General features: G+C 39.3%; 1 protein-coding gene across 12 annotated transcripts in view; it reads left to right on the top strand.

Moving 5' to 3' along the window:
• The window catches only part of GRID1 (glutamate ionotropic receptor delta type subunit 1), a 557084-nt gene that overhangs the window by 237179 nt on the left and 295978 nt on the right, over window positions 1-23927 (top strand). The gene's annotated exons all lie outside the window — the stretch shown is intronic.

Below are 23927 nucleotides of genomic sequence, written 5' to 3'. Positions count from 1 at the left end.
AAGATGAAGGGAACCAGTATTTGAAGTCTGGATACACATAAATGCAGGTATAGAATGGGAAAATGGGGACTTATATTTTCAGTAATTCAGATGCCTACCTGAACCTAACACCCTGCTTAGGATTTTTATCTTCTGAGGCTATCAACCAACTCTAGTTTCTTTGAACATGAATAATTTTTAATATCTCAGTAAAGAGGAGGAGGAGGAATCATTAAGGAGTAACCAACTCAGTTTTCAGGTAAATTACACGGGAAATGTCTACAATGATGCTGACTAAAGATTTGTAACTTGGGCTGATACTTAAGTATTTACTGTTATTGCAAAGAGCATTTCTGTCCTGTAATCATATTAAATGCCAGGAACTCATGTTTCTAGGAATGCAGGGTGTGTATCATACTTGCATAACACAGAGGTTTATTTTGATGTAGTAAACAATATGAGTCATTATCTTCTGTGGCTTCTAAACACAAGCTTTTAAGGATTTGTGGCAGATATGAGTGCAGAATATTGATTAATAGCAGTAGTACCACTGTTGCAGTAAGCAGCCTTAAAATACAACTTTTCTTAGTTGTGTGGGCTTTATGGAGGATATGAGAAAGTCACTGTGTTGAGAACTACAAGGCTGAGCTGACATCTGTTTCTGGTGCTCTAAGAACTTAAAAAAGGTTCGCCTAGTTCAGAAAAAGAAAGTTTGACAATCTTTCTGTAATGACTCTGAGATAATATTTCTGGTAGTTAAGTTGCTCCATACTGATGTAGAAGTCCTTACAAAACAGAGAAACTGAAGTTGGGGAAAAACTGAGGCTGGAACAAACCACAGATTCTGAAACAGTAAGAGTGATAAAATGTTGGATCACTGAAGCTGAGCATGTGGTGAATTGAAGAAGCTCTAGACTTGATGTGAGGGTCATTTGATAAAATTTCATAGCAATATGGTACAGAACCTCAGACTTAATGGCTGTAATGAAATCTACTGGCCTTAAAAATATGAAACTTTATATTTATTGTTGTAATTTCTAGCTAGTGAAAGGAAGATTTCAGGTGTTTAAAGGGTGAAGTATTATTATCATTGTTTTTATATTATCATTGTCTCTATTTGATTTTTCCAAGTGGTCAGAGGCAGCTGCCATATTGACATGGTGGTAAATTTAATGTGGCTTATTTTGGCATATATAAATATTATTGAGTTCAAGATTGTTATTGTGAAGTCTGGAAGGGCATACCATGATCTTCATGTAATAATATCATTAGTGTCTTGCTGGCCATTTCCTCTGACCAGCTGCCTTCAACAGCCAGAGTTTCACCCCTGCCACCCAAGTGTAATTTTAAAGATTTTTCTGCCAGATGTTTTATGTTTTAAAGGCTGAGAATAATAGCATGTGCCCTTTCCCTAGATCTGCTCGAATTTTTGCGTGGTATCGTGGCTAAAACTTGCATTTTTGGTTGGAAAAGAGGTGGGCTGAAGTGTGCCATCGCTGCGGAGAGCGCAGGAACAGGGGTGTGCTTGTGCCAGCTCTGCATTGATAACTTATCCCTGTCTAACCCCGGGGCTGCACATGGTGTTCTGGGATAGCTGCTGCTGCCCAGAGAATTCCTCTGAGGACATTGGTGAACTCCAGTGAGCTGGGAATATCACTAGAGGCCTTTAGTGCCCCTGCCCTTTACTGCACCTGACTGTTGCTTTCAGACTTTGCGTGCAAAAATCTCATTTTAAAAACATGCAGATGACCTCCTGCCTGAATATCACCTGCTTTTTGTGGTGGATTTAATTGCACACTTAAAGCTAGAAGTTTCTGGAAATGTTGCTGTAAATTTTTATTTGCACAGGTATACATTATGGATTTGATCATAAGATGATTTCTGCTCTGCAGCAGGCAGTGGAGTCTTGCAATTGGAATGACTGAGAATCAAGAAGACTTATTCCTCAAGATATATTACATCCTCATTTTAGTTTTTTTGGTCTTAAGTATGCCCAGTAGCAGAAGGATAATGACTTCTCTTTCGGGCAAAAAACTCAACACCTTCAACTTTATTACATATATATTTTAAAACAGTAATTTAAAATATGTAATATGTAAGCATTATCAAATATTGTTCACGAAGTGTAATCATAAAAAATGATTAAAATATATTTTAAATATTATTCATGCAAGACTTATTCCAGATATTAAAAACTTTCGAATACTGAAATGAAAGATTTTTCAAGCCAAACAAAATTAATCTGGTTTTCAAAGTGTTTCTTGTAATGATTCTGATTTATTCTATGATTCCACTCCTGTTCACTGTAGACCACTTAACAGTGCATTCATCTTGTAATTGATGCTGTCACTTCCATACCATTTCCCTAAATTAGGAAAAAAATCTTGCATGACTAATTTTTAGTCAACTGTCCCTGGGTTCTTGCAGGGCCCTCAAGGACTGCTCAGCCTGTTAGAGAAGGTGGAGAAAGGAGATGGTGATGCTTGCTGTGCTGCCATCTGTGGAATTTCCAGTCTCCCATCCCTCCACTGGAAAGCCTTCTTGCAAAGAAGGAAAACTACTGACTAGGATTAACATCATCAGGATTTAAAAATGAATGATTTTGTGAATAAACTTTCTAAATATTGATATGAGACAGATTGCTACATATGTCCAAAGACACACAATCAGTTGAAAATGCAGCTGTGTGTTTTCTGGAGTGCAGCCCCGCACAGCTGTGCATGAGGGTGTTTTATTGCACAGCATCTGGAATCTTTGTGACCCCTGTGTCCTGTGGGCATCACCTATGCAGTCTTCATCCCTCCCTGCATAGGAGCCATAATTCAGCCTGTCCCTATCTACCTGCTGCTCCTTCAGGTCCTGCTTTTTCCTGCAGTTGCATGTGTTCTAACCCTCTGGGTAGGTGTCTCCTGTGAGCAACAGAGCAATAAAGCCTCAGCCTGTTGTTGGTGAGATACCTCTGACAAAGGAAGCCCCTGAAAGAGAAAGGCTCTTTCCATTCTGCCTGCCATCTTACCCTGTTTGAAACAGCATTGAAGTAAGTACAGGGATATAATCAGTTTGTGATATGAATCAGGCTGACCACTGATGGGCAGCAAGTGGGTTGAGCCGAGTGCTCTTGAAATGTTATTTCAATAGGGAAAAATGAATAAATATATATATATATATATATATATATATATAAATCATGGTGCTCAGAGTGAGAGTTTAGCTTTCCTAATCTTTTTAATGTGGAGCAATTCAGGCTTCTGGAATAAATGAAGTGTTTCTATAAGTAAAGTATTTTAAACTCCTAAAACCAAGGCTGATACATGGTTAAGGTTAAAAGTTGGCTGGGGATACTTTTTATCTGCCAGGCCTCCAGCTGTGCTAGAAAATGAATTTTTGTCCTGCTTGGAAAGTGTGTAAGATGTGCAAAAGAGATGTAGTCAAGTGCAGGAAGTTAATGTTATGGAAAAAACCCCGAAATTTTCTGTTTCTGATTTTAAGCTGCTTTTTCTATTATCTGTTTACAGCACCAGACACACTTCTGAGAGTATCTGCTTTGAGGATTAAATTAACTTCTTGGCATTTTTTGAATTAGGGAGCATATAAAGGCCATTTAATAGGAGTGCTTCAATTGATGAGCAGAAATTGAAGACAACAAGATTACATATAGCTAATTCTTCAGATCCTGTTAGCATTGTGCATCTTTCTGATGTTAAGAACAGACTCTTGTTATTTGCTGCTGCAGTGTAATTTTTCACTTATTTGAAACAACATGAAGCTTCTCACTGTTCTTTTCTCTCCCTTAAATTAACTGTGGCTAAAGGAGGATTTATGCTGCATGTACAGATCATAAAAGAGTTTAAGGAAATATTTTTCCGAGGTGATTGGAATTAAGAAAAGCTATCTTGGTTTCCTATGCCTTATGAAATGAGTATTGCTTTTGCCCCTGTGTGGTTCTCCTTCAGCACCTGAGTTCAGTTATTTCAGTTTGTAGTTATGCTATTCCTTTCCAGCATTTACTCCAGCCCAATGCATTGCTGGAGCAAGTCTGGAACAGGGGAGGGCTAATGTAAAAAGAAATCACTCTCCATTTGTGCAAATAATTTGCAGTGGCAACTTCATAAAATTGAATAAAGTACCCAAACAGGATGATATATGCTAGAAGATGGAATTACCAACTGGAAAACAAAAAAGTTATTGCAGCAGATGAGCAGACCAGAACAAAGGAGCTGGTGATGTAGCAGTGCTCAGTTGGGTGCAAATGAAAAAAACACTCAGACAATCAGAAAACACAAATAGAAAACCTGGCAAGGAAATACTTTCTGGTGCTTCATAATATGCTCCTTGATTTCACTGAGGCAGGTAAAGATGTTCTTGATATTTTCTGAAAAATATGAATTTATGTGTAACGCAGAAAGACTTTTCTGAAGGAACACCGTCATATTTATTTGCAGTTACTAGAGACAGAATTTGACTGTTCTGCTTTCTACAGGATATATGTTCTTCTTTCCTAACAAACACATTCATGCCTGCTCTCTGTGGTGTATGTATCTAGTGGTTTTTATTGGATGTGTTCATCCCTGCTGTCCTGTGTGCTCCAGTTTCCCCCCTGGTACAGGTGGATGTATTAAAGGTGCGTGTGAAGATGGCAGAAAAGCATCCTGCACTCAGGTGGGAGTGTGGATGTGGGCACACCCACGCATTGCCCCTCAGGGTGCCAGCCAGAAGGTTGGTGTGACAGCCCACACCCAGCTGCTCCCCACACTGCCCTGCAGGGACCTCAAGGTCAAAACCTCTTGTGCTACACAGCCACTTCCAGTGGGCTGGGGGTACTCTGCATCAGGCTGTGCATTAGTCCTGCAGTCCCTGTGCTGGGTGGGCTTCATAATGACCGACAGAGCAACTTATTTACCCCTGAGCTGAGGGGCTGTTTCTGTTTGAGCAGTCTGAGAGCACTGACAGATTCCTGGCTACATGACAACCCCCTGCAACACGTGTTGTGTAGTGGGAAGAGCATGTGATGGTGATCTGCGTGTTAGCTGGTGAGGACATACCTGTGCTTGACTTTAGTTTGGACACTGTCCAAATACCAAATGTGTGTCCTCCTGTTTTTCAGGCTGTCTGCTTTTATAGATAATAATAATTTGTGGGGAAGTGGGCATAGCAATGGGAAGATGCATATAGTTCAGTAATTATTTTGATCTGGTATGACAGATTGTTTTTTTTTTTTTTCCTGGGCATTTTGTTTTCTTAGCATTGTGAGGCTGTCAAGAAACATTTTCTGCTGCAATATGCTACGTGTGTGCTTCCACACAGAATATATACGCGTTCACGTACACAATAGTAAATTTGAAAACTGTTATTACCATTCAGGAAAGAGATCTTGTGTCTATTGTGGATATTGCTCAAAAACCACTACTAGGATTATTGGTGACAGTAAGAAAGGACAGATAAATCTTAGGGATTTTTAGGAAAGGAATGGAGAACAAATCAACCTCGTTTTTCAAGTGTACTTCTGTGTCTCAGTTTCTGTGTGCAGATCTGATGATCCTGTCTCTTAAAGGTCACAGTAAAACTGATAAAATCTAGAAGAAAGACAAGAAGAATGGTTAAAGGTGTGGAGCTGCCTGTACAGGAAGAGAAACACAATAGATTAGGATTGCTGCATGAAAAGATATGATAATAGTATAATAGTAGAATATAAAAATGTGGATGGGGGAGAAATAAGGGTAGGGAGTAAGAGTTATCTGCATGTCGTAATATGGGATCTAAAGGGTGTCCAGCAGAAATAGATGTTTTAAAATAAGTCCTTTTTCATGGAAAGCACAGTTAAATTGCAGAGCTTGCTACCACACAGTATGAAGGACAATAAATTATAAAGGATGTAAAATTCAAGAATTTTCATCAAAAATAATTCTTTTGTAGGCTACAACCAATCCAATAAGTGGATTAGAAGCCAGCTCTAACTCAGGTTAATTCTGTTGAGCTGCTGGAACCGCTGTCAGTGTACAGACAGGAGGGTCACACAATACATGCTCTGCTTCATGTTAATTCCCTAAGGGGAAAAAAAGGAAGGTAATATCGGGATAGGTGGTTTCTTATTGCCTTTTAACATAATAATGTCTGTGTTCACTGAGTGTGGCTTTTCTGTAGTGCTTGTCTCTTAGTTTTTAGTTGTAAGACCTAAGAGGCAAATACTGTTTTATTTTTCTAATTTAAAAAAGTAAAAATGGCACCATTTATGGTATTTCCTCTGTGTCAAAGAGGAATTAGCAGGGTTTGTTGGACTTAGTTTAGTTTCTTTGTTGGTAATTGTTGACAGTGCCATTGTTTCTCTTGGATATTCATAGCTGGATTGTGGCTGAGTGCACAGCCCACAAAGAATAAGTCAATTGTTAGGGGTCACAGAAGAGCATTATGCCAGTCAGTTGACTTGAAAATGTACATGTATGTACACACATACGTATCTAAATATTTGAATACAAAATCCTGTTTTCATTCCAGTTTGGTGTCTCTTATTCCAGCTCTGAATAGTAGACCTGTTTCCACTGCTGTAAGATAAATTGAGTCTGAATTTCTGCTCTGTGCTCTCAGAGGTTCCAAAGTGGAGAGGGCATTATGACAGTCCAGCAAAGATAATGCAAACAGAAGAGTGTTTTGTCAGGGGTAAGCGAATACTTTTGTGCAAGCTAGTATGTGATAGATCAAACAGAGCAGAATCAGCACCACAGACTCTGAGGCTCCTCTTCAAAAGAACACGTGATGCAGTAGCAAGGCTCTCTATCCATTATTTGCTTGTTAATTTATCTAGTGGTGTACGGGAACCCAGTGATTTTAATTGATGCTTGTGGAGGCAGTAAGGGAAAAATCTGACCATGAATCTGCTCTTTGGTTCAGAAAAAATATTTTTTGTTGGTTTTTTGTTGTTTTTTTTTGTTTGTTTGTTTTTTATCTCCTTGAAATCTATTCTTAGAAATGCAGTTTAAGTACTTAGTGTTCTTCAGTAGTGTATTGGGGTAGAATACTGACCTATGTGACATGCATATATCTGCATGTGTTTCACTGAACTACAACAAATATTCCAAACTGAAAATTCGGTACAGTCATGATCCAAGTGAAATATATGGTAAAGGTTCCTCTAAAACCAGTAACAACACTGTAAATGTATAATAAATTATTCACCCTGTTAAAAGGGTTATCTGTACATCTTGAAATTTTGTTTCCATTTAAAGTGTCTTATGAGGACAAAGAAATGAGTCATAAGGATTTGCTGCTGACAATAAGCAGCATGTGGTAATTTTTTACATCTCAGCCATGAGAAGGAAGCCCTCATTTCCACTTTTAAGTAGTAAATCCTATGTGATTTGCATAAAGAGAAATCTCTGCTGGGGCGAATAATGTCACCTTCCATATCAGCCATATAATGGGGTGAAAACCTTGTTGAAAAGTTCTGTACAGGATTTTGAAATATTTTAGTGGGATTTTTAGCTCATGTGTTCAGCCTGTGAATTCCAGAGCAAGGGTAACTGCAAACTAGATCTAATTCAACACTGGATTGTTCCTTTTTTGTGGTATCATTTCCTTAGGAAGTGGTGTAGGCTTCTAGGGTGGGTTCTGCATCCCTGTTCAATCTTGAGTTCAATCATATTTTGCAAGATTTTTTGATGGAGGAAACCATTGTAGTATAACAACTGCACTGAGTGCATCAGAAACGTGGGGCTTACCCAGAATGTCAGACCTTCTGCCCTACTTTGCATTTGTGAGATGTGCCACTTACGAGCTTGTCTGCACTGCTCAGTGCACTGTAGCACAGAAAAACCTTCTGTGTGACTTCAAGATGACCTAGCTCGTGTACCAGTAGCTCATGCAGCTGTGAACTGCACAGTGTAGACAAAATGTAAAGTCCATTTGCAGGTTGTGTTGGTTCAGCTTTTCATGTCTTTCCAGACATGGCAAGATTTGGTACTACTGCATCTTAAAAAAACCCAGGGGTAGCTTTAGAATTAGCTCACTATTCTTTTGGTTTTGTTTATTATCTCTTCAAGGGGCTGGAATGAGATGTATGAGATGTTTCGCTTCAACACTTCAAGTGCAGTTTCATTAAAATAGGACAGCTACAATATCTTTCAGATCCTATGAGACAGCTTGTGGCTTTTGCTGAAGCTGCAACATGATTTCCCAAAGCAATACCCAGTTAAACACAGGGTTATAAGACAATGTGATCTTCACCAAAGATGGAAACACTTGCTCTAAGGTATACTTTTTTTTTTCAGAATGTTCAGACAAAACTATTATGGGTCAATGGGTTACCATATGGAAAAATCATGCTCTGGCAAATGCTCGCAGAAGCCAGCAGAATATCTAAGCAGTTCAGGAGAGAGTGGAGGTGGGAAGTTTTTGTAATTCAAAAGCTCTATGGAGGTAGGTGAACACGAATGGTTAGCACAACAAAAAGCTAATGCTAAGGACCCATGAGTTCTATACTAGAAATACTGTTTACCATTCTCATCCCTAATCTGGATTTGGGAAGAAGAGTTACGTGTGGGTGACACCCATCCAGGCTAGGGAAGGCAGTAAGTCAGTGACCCCAACAAGAGTAGGCCAGTGGGCATTGTAATGGCAGCTGAAACTGCCTGCTGAGACTGGCAAAGGTGTGCTCATGGGAAAATAAGGGATTTCACAGCTGTATTGGGGTTTATGGAAGAAAGGGCCCAAGAGAGATCAAGGGCAATGTGTTAGGAATGCTGTGGTTTTCCATTCTCCTTTCTGGTGACTGTGTTTAGTGAAGATATATATGGCACACACTTAAGTATTCAAAGGGAAGCGAAAGCTGATTAAAGATGTGGAAAAGAGCAGAGATTTGGAGCTGTTATTAAAAAAAAAATCATAATTGGAGGAGGGAAAATGGTGATGCAAAGAGAGAGCAAGAGGGACTTTATTTCAACTCCATAGGAGGCAGTGTCAAGGCTTAAAACCAAAAACCAGCAAGAACTTTGTGAAATAGAGTTAACATATTGAGTGCTTAGAATCTTAGTAGGATTTTTTTCTTTTCCCTTTTTTTGGTAAGGATTAGACTCTATACAGATAATTAGAAAATGCACAAGTATACTTGATAGGATTAAGAAATTATAAAGAATTTAAATCCTCGTGCTTCAGCACAAAAGCCAATGAATATGACAATATTCTGAAGACTATTTTCTTATAGGAATTTGGTTTTATGTATCTCTGCAAAAGATTTTAAAAGCTTTAGAGAGATTGGTGTGGTGTCAGTGACAGATACGGAAAAAACACTGGCCTAGACAAGCCAAGCTAGTTAATATGATAGATTCAATATTGTATTTACCTTCAGTGAAGATGTTGCTTACACAAGTACAAAATTGAACTCTGATAGGGGACCAATTGGGGGATAACAAATGTTCACAAGATGGCCCCAAAATTTTGTCCCAAAAAACCTTCACCCTTAGCCTTTCAGTGCAAGTGTGACAGATGGCTGCAAACCCATGTTGTATCATACTTTGTAATAGAAGAGAGCCGATCCTGGACTGCACAAGGGATGCATGGACAGTTATTTACATTAAAAGTAGTTTATAGAAATTCAGATTTCTGGTCATTTTCTTTTTATAGCATCTGCACTGTTTCGCTGTCAGTAGCCAAAAACACTTTAACATGTGGTTCTGCTGTGCAGGGCCTGAAATGACATGACAAGTATGCATTTCTCTTCATGCTATATTAACCACTCCAGTGGAATGCAATTGCATGCTTCATGCAAGTACTTCAGGAAGAACACAAATAAAAGAAATAAGCAAATGACCACACAAATGAAGTTAGATCTTGCTATCATTCACTTATCTGTATAAATTATCCATGTGACTCCTTGTCTTCTGTCAAATGTGCAGAGATCAGAAATGGAGTTTCCCAGCTAAATCCAATTGACCTGAAGATAACAAAAGTTTAGTCTCTCCTAATTTGTGTAAGTGGCATAAAGCATTGTGCTTATAGTGGCACTCTAAACAAACACTGGCATTCTTGGTGAAGGAGAAAGCCTATCACTGCTGGTTAGGGTTTCTGAGTGATGGAAGTTTGGGATTGTGTTTGACAGATTCAGTCCCCATCTTAGCTGGCACATACCCAAGGTGTACAGGAGAGCTTTATGCTGGAGGCTTTGTATAACTTGCCCTTGAGATCTCAGACTTTTCATAGCAAAGAACTGAAGCAAGAAGTTCCCAGCTGACGCTTACCCCAACTGGTGCTTATAGAGGCCAATCAGTTGCCAAATTTTTTTGGCTTTCAGACCCTTGGGAAAAGTGACTGTCTTGTGGGGTGAAGTTGAACATGGATTTATGTCTCAGGTGAGGGCACTGGTTATTTAGCTGCAGCTGAGACCTGGGATCTCCTGCTCAGGGTGATGGTAAGTTGAGATGAGTCAGAACCAGAAGGCTCCACCTGAGTCCTGTCTTGAGGGAAGTGGGGAGGCAGGAGTGGGAGATGGTGGTGGTGATAGGAGTGGCTGGTGCATTGAACTTCAGCTGGTTTTCAATTTTTGTATTAAAAAATTGCATTTTTGTTTTCTTTTTTTCCCCCCAAGTATTTAGGTTGTAAAATAAAAAAATATTAAAAAAAAGGCATTACCTGGATTGAAATGTCAAGGTTAGAGTTAATCATTTAACCTTTGTTTTAAAAAGTTTCCTGTGTTCTTCATATGAAACTTCTTGTGGTTGATCTTTTGCTTTGTAGAGCTTTATATTTAAATGACTTTAGCAAAGGTCAGTGCGCAAGAAACTTTTTGCTTCAAAATACCTTTCCTTTCTGGATCACATTTGCCTTCCAGTGCATCAGCACATTGTGGGGCACAAAGAGATGTTTTAGCTGCTTGTCTCATGGGACTCTGTGTGCACCCAGGTCCGTGATTAGAAGTCTGTGTCAGCTCCTGGGCCTTGGTGCAGTTCGGCTGCTTGGATTCTGAGCATCTTGTGCTGAATATTAGAAAGGGTGTACTCACAAAATGTGAAAGTTGTCTTCCAGTTGATGCAAAACAGAGATAAAAGTGTCTGGGAGCATTGGTAGAAAACACTGCCTTTCTTTTCATTATGCATTTCTATGTGTTCTAAAATTAGTCTACAAATTGAACATTACCTACCTTTCTCTTTGTAGTCTTTCTGACAGTTTAGCTGAGGTATTTGGTCATTGCTCACAAAAAACTTTTTATCCAGTTTTGATGTTCCAAGACAGTCAAGTCCAGTGAGTTACCTGATTAGCTGTGGTCAGTGCAGTTAATCAGATGTATCATTAAACTGGGGAGAAAATGATAGGTACTTCTGCCATTTAGAACCCCCTCTTCCTAACATAAAGAAGTGCACAATGCAGTCTCCTGCATGCACAGAGGGCCAAGGAGATTGGTAAAGTCTTAAGTGAGAAGATGTTGCTTTTTGTTACATTGCACAGAAATGTGTTTTAGACTGGAAGGGACTTGGTGTGGAAGTGAAGAAAAAATGTTTTTCTCTAACCACCTAAGTTCTGTGTGGTGGAGACCTAGATGTACATAGCAATCACTCTCCTGCTCAGCAGGGTCCAATCCTGCAGCTCCCTTTAACACCTTGCTGTGCTTTGCTGTAGCTCAGAGAACAGCAGAAGCAGTTTGTCCCCATAGTGGGTGGGTGGTCTCCAGGGTGTCCAGCCCATGTCTGGTGTGTGCAGCCACCCTGCCCTAGGAGAGAGCTGTGAGGAAGGAGCATCTGATACATGCCTTCATTACATCTAGATGTAATTGTGTAAAGAGTACAAGAAGGAGCCAAATTTCCTCCAAATTTTAACCCTGCTTCAGTCTGGGGCTTCATTAACACCTTCTGTTGGTACTGTGGCCAAGGATAACATATTGTGCCTTGGGTTCTACCGCTAAGGAAACCTGTTACCATAGTAAAAAAACTCCATCACTTTACTCTTGTAGAACTGAGAAATGGTTGTCAGTCTAAATATATATGTATAAAAAATAAGAGTGATCTCCATGGAGTTTCCAAGGCTAATGAACGTACAAGGTCGTTGTCTGCCAGACAGTCTCAAGATGTAGATTTGGACTACATCAAAATATTCTTACCATGTGAAAATGAAGAGCCTCTGTGACAAAAGCCCCCCTGAGAAATCAGCTGACATGTCTATCTAGCAGGCAGTTTTCCTGGTTGCACAAAATATTTTCAGCCTGTGAGGAAATATATTCATTTGATTTCAAAGTAGTTACTTACTGAGATGACTCAGGTCCAAAATACAAGTGGTTCATAGTACTGCATGTATAATAAATGCTGTAGAAAATGCTCAAGAGCTGTGTAGAACTCACCTTAGGTGATGTTGTGAGGGGCAAGGTGTTTTCTAAATCCATGGTCTGTATTTAGACTGCTAGAGATCCTTGAATGAAAAAATGTCTCCTGACCTAATGCTCATAAAATTGGATCTTTGGGAAATGGTTGTTTGAAGTAAATTGGAAAGACTGGAGAGCTAACAGTGACCACTGAGTCTGCAGAACCAAGCTATGGTGTTAGAGCTCTCAGAGGCTATACCTTCATGATGTGTCTAGAGATTTAACCTCAGAAGGCAATGCCTCACTTTGGAGAGATTTGGGAAACTTTAAAAGCCCACAGTGTCAATTGTGCAGGTTATTATCAGTCAGACAAGAGGGTAATGTACTGCCAGGCCTGGGTATTGATTCCCTGCAGTCCCGTACCTTATAGTCAGGCTGCTTTATGAAAACAATTCAGTGATTATGAGAAAAGAATAGATGGTATGAAGAATGTGACAATTTAGCTGGTGTATATAGCATGTGTTCTGGATGAGACAGTGATTTTATAAAGATGATGTGCAGTAAAAAGAGAAGAAATCAGAGTATAAGAGTCATACAATGATGAGTGAAACAAGCCCCCCTCAGCCCTGCAGGGAATACCACAGTTATTGTCAGGCTGCCCAGGCTCTCAAACTGACACTGCTGTCTATGGCATCCTGCTGTAACTTCATTTTCATCAGTCTGGAATTTGAGTGTTTCTCACAGTAAAATTCCCTAATGCTTGGGACAGTGTGAGGATTGCATGAAGGCTCTAGATGCTGTGGCTTTCTAACATTTGAATTTTTTTTACTTGGCTTATGACTTGAGCATGCAACCATAATGCATATACTCAGAAAATCTGTATGATCAAATAATGAATGCCTTCAGTGAGAATCTGGTGACCTATGAACAAACAAACAAAAATTCCTCATTTGTACTGGTACTTCTCATTAGAAATTCACTTTTGTAATAAGTCAGTTATAATTTTTTTAACTGGTAAAAAAAATTGATGTTTGAAAGCAGGAACCTTTTCTGACCTACTCTTTCTGCTTCTATATTTGAAGTGTCTCTTCTCCTTTCCTTAAACCAATCTCTCTGCGTGCCCAGCTTGGAATTAGGCACTAACTTCTTCGTTATGAGGTTTATCTTGCTAGTTTAAGCATTTTCCTTCCATCTGTGTTTAACTCTCTGCACGAGCACTGGTTATTGGTGTTACAAAGCCCTGTAGAAACAGATTCAGGAAGGTGTGATATTGAATTCCTTGCTTGTTCCCACATGATAATGCTTTAGTAACTGTCTGTTCCTCTGACCACAGTGCAGTAGTGCTTCTTTGGCCTTCTGCAGAATACATTCAAATGCAGTGGTAAGAGGACAGGGACAAAATTGTTCTGGTTTTAGTCTGCAACTAAAGAAAGCTACCTGAAGGTGTTATATAATGAGATTATATGAATGCAAACATTAAACATAACAGCCAGTTAAGCTTTCTTAATAATAAAGCCTAAGTAGCACCTAATAAGAAGTGTAATATGATATTTCTGTATAGATCATGCCACAGGGCTTGAGTTATCCTGTATTATTTATCCACTCTGATAATTTTCTATGATGTAGTTACTGAAATCAGGTGCAATTGAAGGAATTGTACAACAGCTGAAAGTAGAGCCTTTAAGTGAAACAGTATCTGTTAGTGGAATGTGAGGTGTTTTAAAAGCAGATCTTTTCTACATGGTTTCTTCTAGATTAGTCTGAATTAGTGTCTACCGTAGAGTGACTTTCATGTGGAGAGAAACCCTAGGTGCAAATTTTAATTAGGCCGATTTTTAAACAATTTTTAATAATAGGGTATCAAAGAAATAGTCTGCATTTGTACTGGTATGAGGTAAGCCTGGTTATCCCCCGTGTAATATCTGTTTATCCCTAGACACAGAGGTTGACATAGTTTGAAAAAAAAAAGAAAATATGTCTAGTTGAAAATGGGAACAACTTTCAAGAGGTCAGGTCTCATTTAAACATCAAAACAAGAGGCCTGGTCTTGCAGCAGCCTCTGGCAAAGAAGTGTGTAAATGTTGAGACTTTTTGAAAATCTGCCCTCAGGTTCACTGTGGGAACTATCAGGTGTTAAACACATTTGAACAAGTGGCTAATTTCATGTATTCAGATGAGAACTCCTGATAACTTGTGAGTTTTGGTGTTTTCCCCTGATCTGTCTCATGCAGAGCTGAAGGGGAGAGATAAATTCAGAATAATACTCCAATAAGTTAAATTAGCTTTAGTAGATGTTAAAAAAGTTATGTGCAGTGTCTGAAGTTACTCAGTGGCAACTACTAAAAGGAAAACTGGAGAATGCAGATTGCAGTATTTTAATGCTTCCCAGTTTATAGCACTGGATGGTCATGAAGGATTTGAGATCTGCAGGCAAAGGGGTTTTTATATCACCAATACTAGTGCTGAGTGAGGACAGGAACTTTTCCTTAGTAATGAGCAAAAATAATTTTGGCATTTGTTATGTCTTTCATGAGTGAGGAAAGGAGAAAGTGTTCCTTTTAAAGTTGATTTTAGAAAATGACATAGCAGCTTTAGACTGTTGCTAGGCTTGGGGTATTTGCATAATCTTTGAATGCAGTTGTAAGTATGTGATACATTGCAGAGATCTTTCAATAGATCAGCCCCTAAAGCTTGTCGATAAATACGTGCTATAAATACGTACTGAGTCACAACTAGATTCATAAACACTACAAGTCTTTCAGCAGTTGGCATAAATAAATGAATGCTGTTTAGGTAAGTGGGCTCCTTCACCACGACTGTGCTTCCCTGGCTGTGTGATGATTTCTGGTGTCTCCTCTGCCTTATGTAATATCGCTGTCCCCTTTGCTGGTAGAAGTAACAGCTGTGGGAGGGGGGAAATCATAGACAGGACAAAAAGGATAAGTTTTAGGGCTGTGCATTTCTGGAGCTGCTTGTTGGAGTACAGAACTTCCTGTCTGTGCATGAGACAATGGTAGCTTTTGTGAACTTACCTTGAGCCTCCTAACATTTTATTTCTGGTAACACAGCAGCCCTGATAGCTTTATGTGTGCCCCACAGTCTTCCTTAGAGCCTGGGGATGTAAAGTGCCACTTTGGAGCGATGTTTGGGGTTATTTGACTGTTGTCTTCAAGTAGGCGTTTTACTGAGCACAATGGCAGATTGGAAAGGAGATCATGCGTCAGTGTTTTGGTTTGCTTAAAATGTCTGCGTGAGTGGGAGTGTGCAGCGAGTGGCACGTGCTCCTAATGTGCTGGGGAAACAACAGGAATCTTTTGTAGGTAGTACAGAAGCAATGTTGAGAGGCTTAGGCTGATGCTCATCTCTCCTGCTTTCAGCTTTATAAGGCATGGTGCAAAGGGAGGAATTTCAGCCTCCCCCCAAATGGAAGTTTCTCTTGGCCCTATTTGTGCATAGATACCTTTAGATAGGCAAGCAGGGCTAACGTGTTCCTTGGTTGTCAATACTGCTCCCAATCCAAAAATGTTCCTCAGTACCAAAGAATGGGAGGTTTTATCAGCTTATCTGGAATTGCTGTGTTTGGCTGCTTTTTGAAGATGGTAGAAGAGTGTTCTCCTTTTGTGTGTGCCCAAACTGAGCCTGAGCCACACTGACATTAAAACAATACTCAGCCTGTACAAGTAAAATGGTCCCAAAGGAGGTGACAAAGTCAGGCATCCCTGCAGAATGTAACAAGGGTGAAAAAGATACTTCTATGTCATTGATTTGTCATGAAAGGCAGGTGAAAAAAGCAGAGGGTGAGAAAGTGCAGCTCATTCTTTGTTGAAGGGCAAAAGAAAACATAACTATTGAAGAACTTGCAAAGAACAGAGATCAAATATGCAGTGTTCAGAAAAGCAGTTATGTCCTGTGAATAATTGAGATGGTTTGCAGCTAATTCTACCTCAGAACTAGTGCTGAAGGGGAAAAAGAAAAAAAACTCAAAGCTGATTCAGTTCCACCTAGTGCCTTAAAATAGTATTGATGCCATTGTGATTAATGGGTAGTTCTGTAGAACCCATACACTATTCAAAATTACCAGAAACGCTTATTCACATTTTTAAACATCATGCCAAACTAAAATTCTGAGAGAAAATCTTCACAATTGGAGTTACATTTTGTTGAGAAAACAAAACTACCGTTATTCTGCAGAATTTATGTACCATCAAAGTTCTATTTAGTTGCTTTAAGGATCTTTTTATTATTAGTTGACAAAGACTAGAAAAGGTTTGAATTCTGGGATGTTGCACATCTTTAACTACTCATAATGCTAAATTGTTTTTTGTAAATTTTTAAAGAATTTTAAAATACTTTTAATAGCTACATTATGCAGTCTTTCCTGGTGTGCTCTTCCAGATCTACCCAACTGCAAAACCAATAGCAAAAATCAACTGTAAAGCAGTTCTAAAGCTGTTTGTGCTCTCAGAGACTCTTACCTTCTTAGGAGGAGCTAGAGAGCAGTATCAGAGCTGTCTTTTGGAAAAACAAGGCCATCTCTTACCTCACTAGTGCTCTCAATTGATGCGCTTTTATCAGTGGAATGTGCTTTTTGCTGGTTTCATGGCAGTAGCTTTTCCACACAAAATGCAGCATGTGCATTGGAGATTAACCCAAAAACCTTACTTGGAAAACAACTGGTGCATTTGTTGACCACTTGATGGCATCACTCAGTTGTGCAGAAACTAAACTGCGTTATCAGTAGAGCAGTGTTACTTGTGCTTGGTGTTTTATTTTGACCATCAAAGAGTGAAGGGAGTTATTAATACACTCCCCTAAATGAAATAAAAGCCACAACTCTAGTTTTGATCACTGTTTTTATTCTCTGTTGTATGTTACTTACCATTTTGGAATAATTTCTTTGTTTGCCTAAATGCAAACAGAAGAGTGGTCTAGACTGCCCCTCTTCCTGCTCCTGGTTAATTTTTCAAGGATGGTAGTTAATGGTTTAGTGGGGTAGTACTGACACAAAGAATGTTGTCATGCACTGAAGTGGGTTTTGGTTTGTCTTTCCAGTGATATTGCTTTAAGTCTCCAATTGTTGCAGTCAATGTGCATGCTAGGCAAAGGATTTATGGAGTTTGGGTGTTCATTATAGGTCCTATAAAGTGAAAGCATTTTGCAGCCTTTGTACCAAAAGTTGTCTGTGTGTGTGCCAGCCAGCAATGACAGTGTACTGAAAATGCTGAACCAAGGGGCTGATGGAGCAAACAAGGCACAGTGGCAATTATGTAGATGTAAAGGACACTTCTGGAAATGTTAGGGGAGCTCTCAGAGTTTATACATGCTGAGAATTGGCCCACAAGACATCAGGTCATAAAACATAGAGTTGAAAGGAAGTGGAAGATCTAAAAATGGTTTCTCCTGAGCAGTCGATGTCTTTGAGCAGTGACGAGGCCCCTGTTAGTGCCCTGAGCAGTGGCCAGAGGGATGGAGCCAGCTGCTCACCCCAGCAGCTTATTCCCTTATTCCTCCTCCTTGAATAATGGGAAAACAATAAAAACACTGCCCGAAAATTGGGGGATGACCTTTGGAAGCAATTTTTCCAAGTGTTTTTTGGTAAACGTGTCAAAATCTCATGCTTTCCTTGCTTTTGAGATGTTTTTTAGATGCTGCTTTGCCAGAGATATTCTGACATAGTGATTATGTGAACTCTTATGTACATACACTAATGTATGAATGTGCTGGTACACCTCTGTCCTGCCCTTTCTCAGATACAGAAGAAGAGGAGGGAAGGAATATTTATTGTTTTCAAATATTTTATCCAAAAAATGTACACATCTAAGTTGAGGTACTTTGGGGTTTTGGTTGGCTTGACTTTTTTTTTTTTTTTAAATCAAACCACAGAGGAGAAATTGTGAATTTTCTTTCTTGTTCTAAGATGCACTTTGTTTTGATAATGGAGTAGGAAATATCCATATTCACTACATATAAGGTGGTACAGCAATAAAAGTGCTACATAAAAGATTTTTGCTGTCTACCTTTGTTATCTTTTCTCTGTATTATCAGTCATTATGTGACAAGTAACTATAGCTTCATGTAGATTTCATAGTAAAAATAATAAATTCTTTGTTATTTGTAGAAACATAGTGTAAGTATAGAACATAAAAGTAAGTAAAAGCCTACAGAAATGAAACAAAGAAAAATGTATTTATTGCTGAGTAGCCAAAGGGAGAACAACTGCATAGCATGTCATTAAGTGCAAATGATGCAAATTCATTATGAGTTGCCTTTCTCAGTTAAAGAAAGAAGCTGAAGATTGTGAAACATCATAAAATGTGAAGCAAGAAATAAATGGCTCTTCAGGAAACCCCATTTAGGGGTTCAGTGAGTGCTCAGAAACTAATTTTCATGTTGTTCTTAATAAACCAATAATAGGAATCTTTGTATAGATCAATATTTTTAATAGAAGCATTCCCAGTGATATAAATGAGATTATTCTATTTTTTTTTTTTCTGCCTGATCAGCTGGTTTTGCACAAAAGCATAAAATTTTAAAGGCCTTTTGAGGCCTAAAGAGGAATAAAACATAGATAGTTAATAGTCTTATGCCATTTTTCTGTGTGACTGAATTAGCTGTGGGCTCGTGCTACGACTTCATGGAAGTTTCTCATGTACTACAGCAGAAGCATTCAGGTTTTGCTTAGATATGTGTGAAAACACTTCTGTGGTTTGTGTTATTTTGGCTTTACCTGAAAGAATTGTATCATCATCCTCTTGAGTTTGAAATATTGCTTGGTGGATGCAGTCTTTCTCCTTGCATCATTGTCTTTTCTATCTCATTTCAGTGCTCCAACAAACCTCCCAGAAGGACGTTTTCCATTTAATTTGAGAACACCTCTGTGGGTGTGTTTCCCACAGACCTTACATCTTGATTCAAGACACAATTTTCTGAACTGCTGTATTTTTATCTCCTAACTCTTGGTTGTTCTAGTGTTTCACCCCACAATTTTACATGTATCTCTGTTTATATGTATGAATAGGCTAAGGAACCAAACTGCTCATTAAATTTAGTACCCACAAATAATAGTTCATTTGTATATAGCACATGACATTCTGCATCTGCTTGCTAGTCAGTTGGTAGATCTAACTATGCACTCTCAGCAAATGATATTACAGGCCTTGATAATCTCATGGAATATTAGGATTTAGGTTCCTTCCTTAGGTTTTTTTTCCCCAGAATCTGCTGTGTTCTCTGGACTTTGTTTTAGTGATAATTTTTTTCCCTACTGGTTTTCAAAGATAAATAATGTGAAAAATTAGTTTTGTGCCAGATTGAGACAGTAGTACTGAGGCAAGCATGAAGTCCCTTGTCTCAGCAGGAAGGTGGCTTTCAGACCTCATCACAGACACTTAAGTGCCAACTTAGTTAATCACTTCATTGCAGAGTAATACAGCATGTCTGAAGTTATCTTCCTTCCTTTGAAAATCTTTCCAAGCAGGAAGGCAGCAGCCTCTCAATTTTCAGATGGTGAATTTTTTTTGAAATGCAAGTCATTTGTGATTTGGATAATTCTCCATTTGCAGTGCAGTAAAGAGTTCCTAAGGATTAGTCAAACTGAAAAAGAAGAAAAAAAGTTCAACTAAAAACTTGAAGAGGATTTATTAAATATGCGAGGGTGTCCAGAGTGGGTAGGATGGTGATGCCCAGAAGTGAGAGACAGAAAGACATTGAAGTTTGAAGAGGCAGTGTGAATTCCAGTAGGAGGATGTATTGTTAGAGCTGAAATTACACTGGCAGCTGCTCTATTGATAATGGAGAAAACAAAGGAGCAAGTTTCTCCCCTTTTCTGATAACAGGAAATCACTGAAAGGGAGACTGAGAGATGGTCATGTTGTCACATTGCCAGGAGCATGATAGCAGTTTCTCTTGGAGTATTTTAATTCCCAGTGGTTTGGAGAGAGAGGGATTTAATTACAGAGATCTGAGATAAAGCTCTGAATGCAAATATCCCCATGAAGAATATGCCAAATCAGGACTTTCCCATCTGCACCTGTCTTCAGAAATAGGAAGTACAGGAAGCAGTGGTAGAAATGCAAGACCTGAAGCATGATTGCAGCAAAGTGTAAGTCTTGCATTGTCTTGTGTACCATGAGGAGTCCCACTGATGAAAAATTTTGTATGGATAAGGCTCAGTCTGAAAATTAATTAATTATTAATTAATTAAGCTTCTTTTCCAGGCTTAACTTTGGTCTTAATGGAATGTGTCTGGAGTTAGAGATGTGGGTCACAGAATGAGAGTTTTGTATGTATTGCTATGATGTGAGAGTCAAATTAGAGGCAATAGATGGAGAAGAAAGCAGTGTCTTGTGAAACACTGTGACAGAAATAACAGTTCAAGATGTAGAATGTCAAGCAGATGTGTAAAGGGGAGTTTCTGAAAACAGACTTCAAAAGAATAGGTTAGGAGAGATACTTCACCGAAACATTGTGAACTGGGTTAATCAATAATTTAGGAAACGTCAATGAAATCGAAGAATAAGCTTGAGAGGTGGTCTGTTCATGGAGGCCAACACTGAACAAGCACCATGACATGATTTAATTGGCTCAAATAGATTAATGAAGATTTATTCTTTAGGTATGATGATGTTGTTCATGTTTTCATCATGCTAGACTGCACATTTCTTACTGTATGATTTGTACGATGTTGGTATCTTTTTAAAACAAAGTTTGGTGATGAAATAATTCAGTACAGTAAACTACTAACTGTTGCTGTTCAAGTAGCAGTCAAATTTGGGGCAGGATTACCAGAACATTTGTGTCTTTTCATCTGTGGAACAAATACTTTAAAAGCATTATTTCTTGAAGCCTATCTAAATAAATATATCTGCAAGATAAATAAATATGGAAGCATTTTAGTTTCAACAATATTAAATGTATATAACCATAACCATAGTAGTTGAAGATCACTGAAGTTCTCAAGGTGTTTTGATTCCCCTTTCCCTTATGTTAGTAGTTTGATGTGGACCAAAGCATTTCAAATCAAATGTATTTAGCTCCAAGAAAATCAAGATCAGGGTTATGAAATTTCTATGCAAAGATTGCATATTCTTTTGAATGCTTATGAAACTGCAACTGATAGACAGAATTAGTGGTTTACTCAGTTACAGAGTCAGTGATATTTGATTGTTGCTGCAAATCCATAGCTAGTGTGAAGTTAAACAGAAAATCATACATTTTTCTAATGTTAGTTTCCTGTGCGAGAAATTGTAGGCATGTGGGGGGAATCCTAAAAAAAAAAAAAGTGGTCCACCAGAGTTTTCTCTTGAGATTGTATAAGCCTTGAACGTTCCCTTGATAAGGAATTTTGAGATGCCTTAAGAGTTAATGAGTTTTTTAATGGAGTCTGTTATGTTGTTGTTCCCCATTGTGTTACTCATGTAAAAAGTAATACTTTTCTCCTTTATGTGCTCAAAGCTTATTTTCACCCTTCAGTGTAGTAATTGTGGAGAGGTTGAACTTCTTGGGATCCATTGTATTTTGGTATAATGAAAGTCTTTTATTAGAAATGACATGTTCTGTTTCACGTTCTGTAATCTGACTAAAGAAAGCAATTCAGAAAACATGAAACCTTTTTTTCCCTTAGTCATTCCAGTTTTTATTGCCTGCTATCTCAAAACAGAGAGGCAAGAGGAGAAAACACTTACTAAGTAGCGTATGCTTTCAGGCAGAACATAATCAATCGACAAAAATATCAGAATGTGGAAGCATATTGACTAATTCTTCAATCTAACCCATGGACACAAACGATGAAACACTGGGAAAATGCCTCAACTGAAATGGTCTTTGCTGAGATATTTCTGCTGTGTTTGGTGGGCTGTGCTGGGAGATAAGGGGGCCCATTTGCCATGATCTGTCGCCTCTCTGGTCTTCCTGCTGCTAATAAGCAGCAGCTTTTGATTAGTGTCAACCACTGAATGAAGGTTTTTCTTGTTACCCAAGTGGTGATCAGCTCTGTATTGCACAAGTAAGTGGCTCTCCAAATGCAGCCTCCCATAAGAAAGGGCTTTGTTTTTCGTCTCCTTCTGTCTGCTTTGCAAGTAAATTGTTCCTGCTACAGCCCCGTGTGGCTTGCTGCTCTCACCCTTGGTGACAGCAAAGCTTGCTAGCTGGTGATCTCTGCAGGGGTTTATGGCTCAGCTCTGCTGTTCTCTCCCTCTGTTCTCACTTCTCTGTTTCCTCCCCTGCTGTGACTAAATAAATTACCTGTATGACATGTTCCGTTTTCTCTGGCAAGAAGCCTGGGAAATCAAATCTGTTCCCAAACCTGGGTCTCCCATTTGGCAAATATAATGCCTTCCTGCTGTTAAATCAGGTCAGCTCTCAGGAAAAACAAAGAACAATTTCACATAACTATAATCAACACAGAGTAAATTTAGATAATGCAGCTGACATATGTTTATTGTGAAGACCATCAAGGAAATAATTTTAAAGGCTCTTCATCTTTGTTGCATCAGGATACATGTTGAACATTCTGTGCATAGAGAAGATCAAACATTTTCTTTCTGTTATCCCATATCAAAGTGAAATAAATCTATTTTCTGTCTGGTCTAAGAAGATTTTTGGTGGAGTGGTTGTGTGAGAAACAGTTATGTATTTAACTATGGAGGCTTTATGTAATTAATATTAATTGATACTTAACGTTAATCACTATTAATTATTCGTAACCTACTTCCTTTGACTTTCTGTTTTCTGAAAGTGGAGATATACTTGAAAGCGTTTAGAGGAGGATAAATGCTTTCAATAGATTGTGTTCTCTTTTCTGCCTTTGGCCCGGTGCATTTCCGCTGGAGCTGGGGCAGCGGGGCCGTGGCAGTGTGGCTGCAGGTCACCTGCTGCCACCAGCCCTGGCACGGCGCTGGCAGTCCCGCAGCCCGTGCACCGTCCCTGCGGGGGGAAGCACCAGCACGGGCAGCCTCCCCTCTCCGGCTGGAAGCTGAATGTCCTGCTCAGCTCCCTGCGTGTCCCAGGGGGCTCTGAATTGCACCCCAGAGGCTCTTCTGTTTCTGCACTATTAATGAGCTCGTGCAGACTGCACAGGGCTGTGGAGCATCTCCAGTCCCCTCCTGTCTGGCTTTGCTATGCTGGGCCTATGTGCTGGGGGAGCAGAGCCATGGGTTTCCTGTGGGCAGGCTGTGCTTGGGCAGGTACTGGTTGGGGTCTGAAACAGCTGCCGAAGCCCTGAAATTGCCCCCAGCCCTCTTCAAAGGCAGAGCAGACAATTTTAAGTGCCCCTGGGGGACCCTCAGGAATGGTGCCATCCTAACCTACGAGGGTCTCCTGTGCTGAGCTCCCAGGGCCGACTTTGCTTCCGCTTATTCATGAGGGTTAGTAAAACCTGGCATCACTGGCTGCCTTATAGTCTTACATAATCTTCTCACCACTACTGACTCAATAGCTGCTGAGAGCCCTGGCTGGAAACATTTTCTAACTGCAGCTGAATATGAGGTTGCCTTATCTGGAGAAGTCCTGGGAAGAACACGCCATGTGGGATGTCCTGAGCAGCAGAGTGGGCTGCCCAGGCCTCTCCACACTCTGTGTTTTGAACTCAGCATGAGAATAATGCTTCAGTCTCAAAAAAAGATGGGGTCAAATGCATATGCTGTGTTTTTAAATGGTACGTGCTTTTCCAGAT

This window comes from Aphelocoma coerulescens, chromosome 6 (assembly GCF_041296385.1).
Source record: "Aphelocoma coerulescens isolate FSJ_1873_10779 chromosome 6, UR_Acoe_1.0, whole genome shotgun sequence".
NCBI lineage: Eukaryota > Metazoa > Chordata > Aves > Passeriformes > Corvidae > Aphelocoma > Aphelocoma coerulescens.
This window is presented reverse-complemented; position numbering and strand designations above follow the sequence as displayed.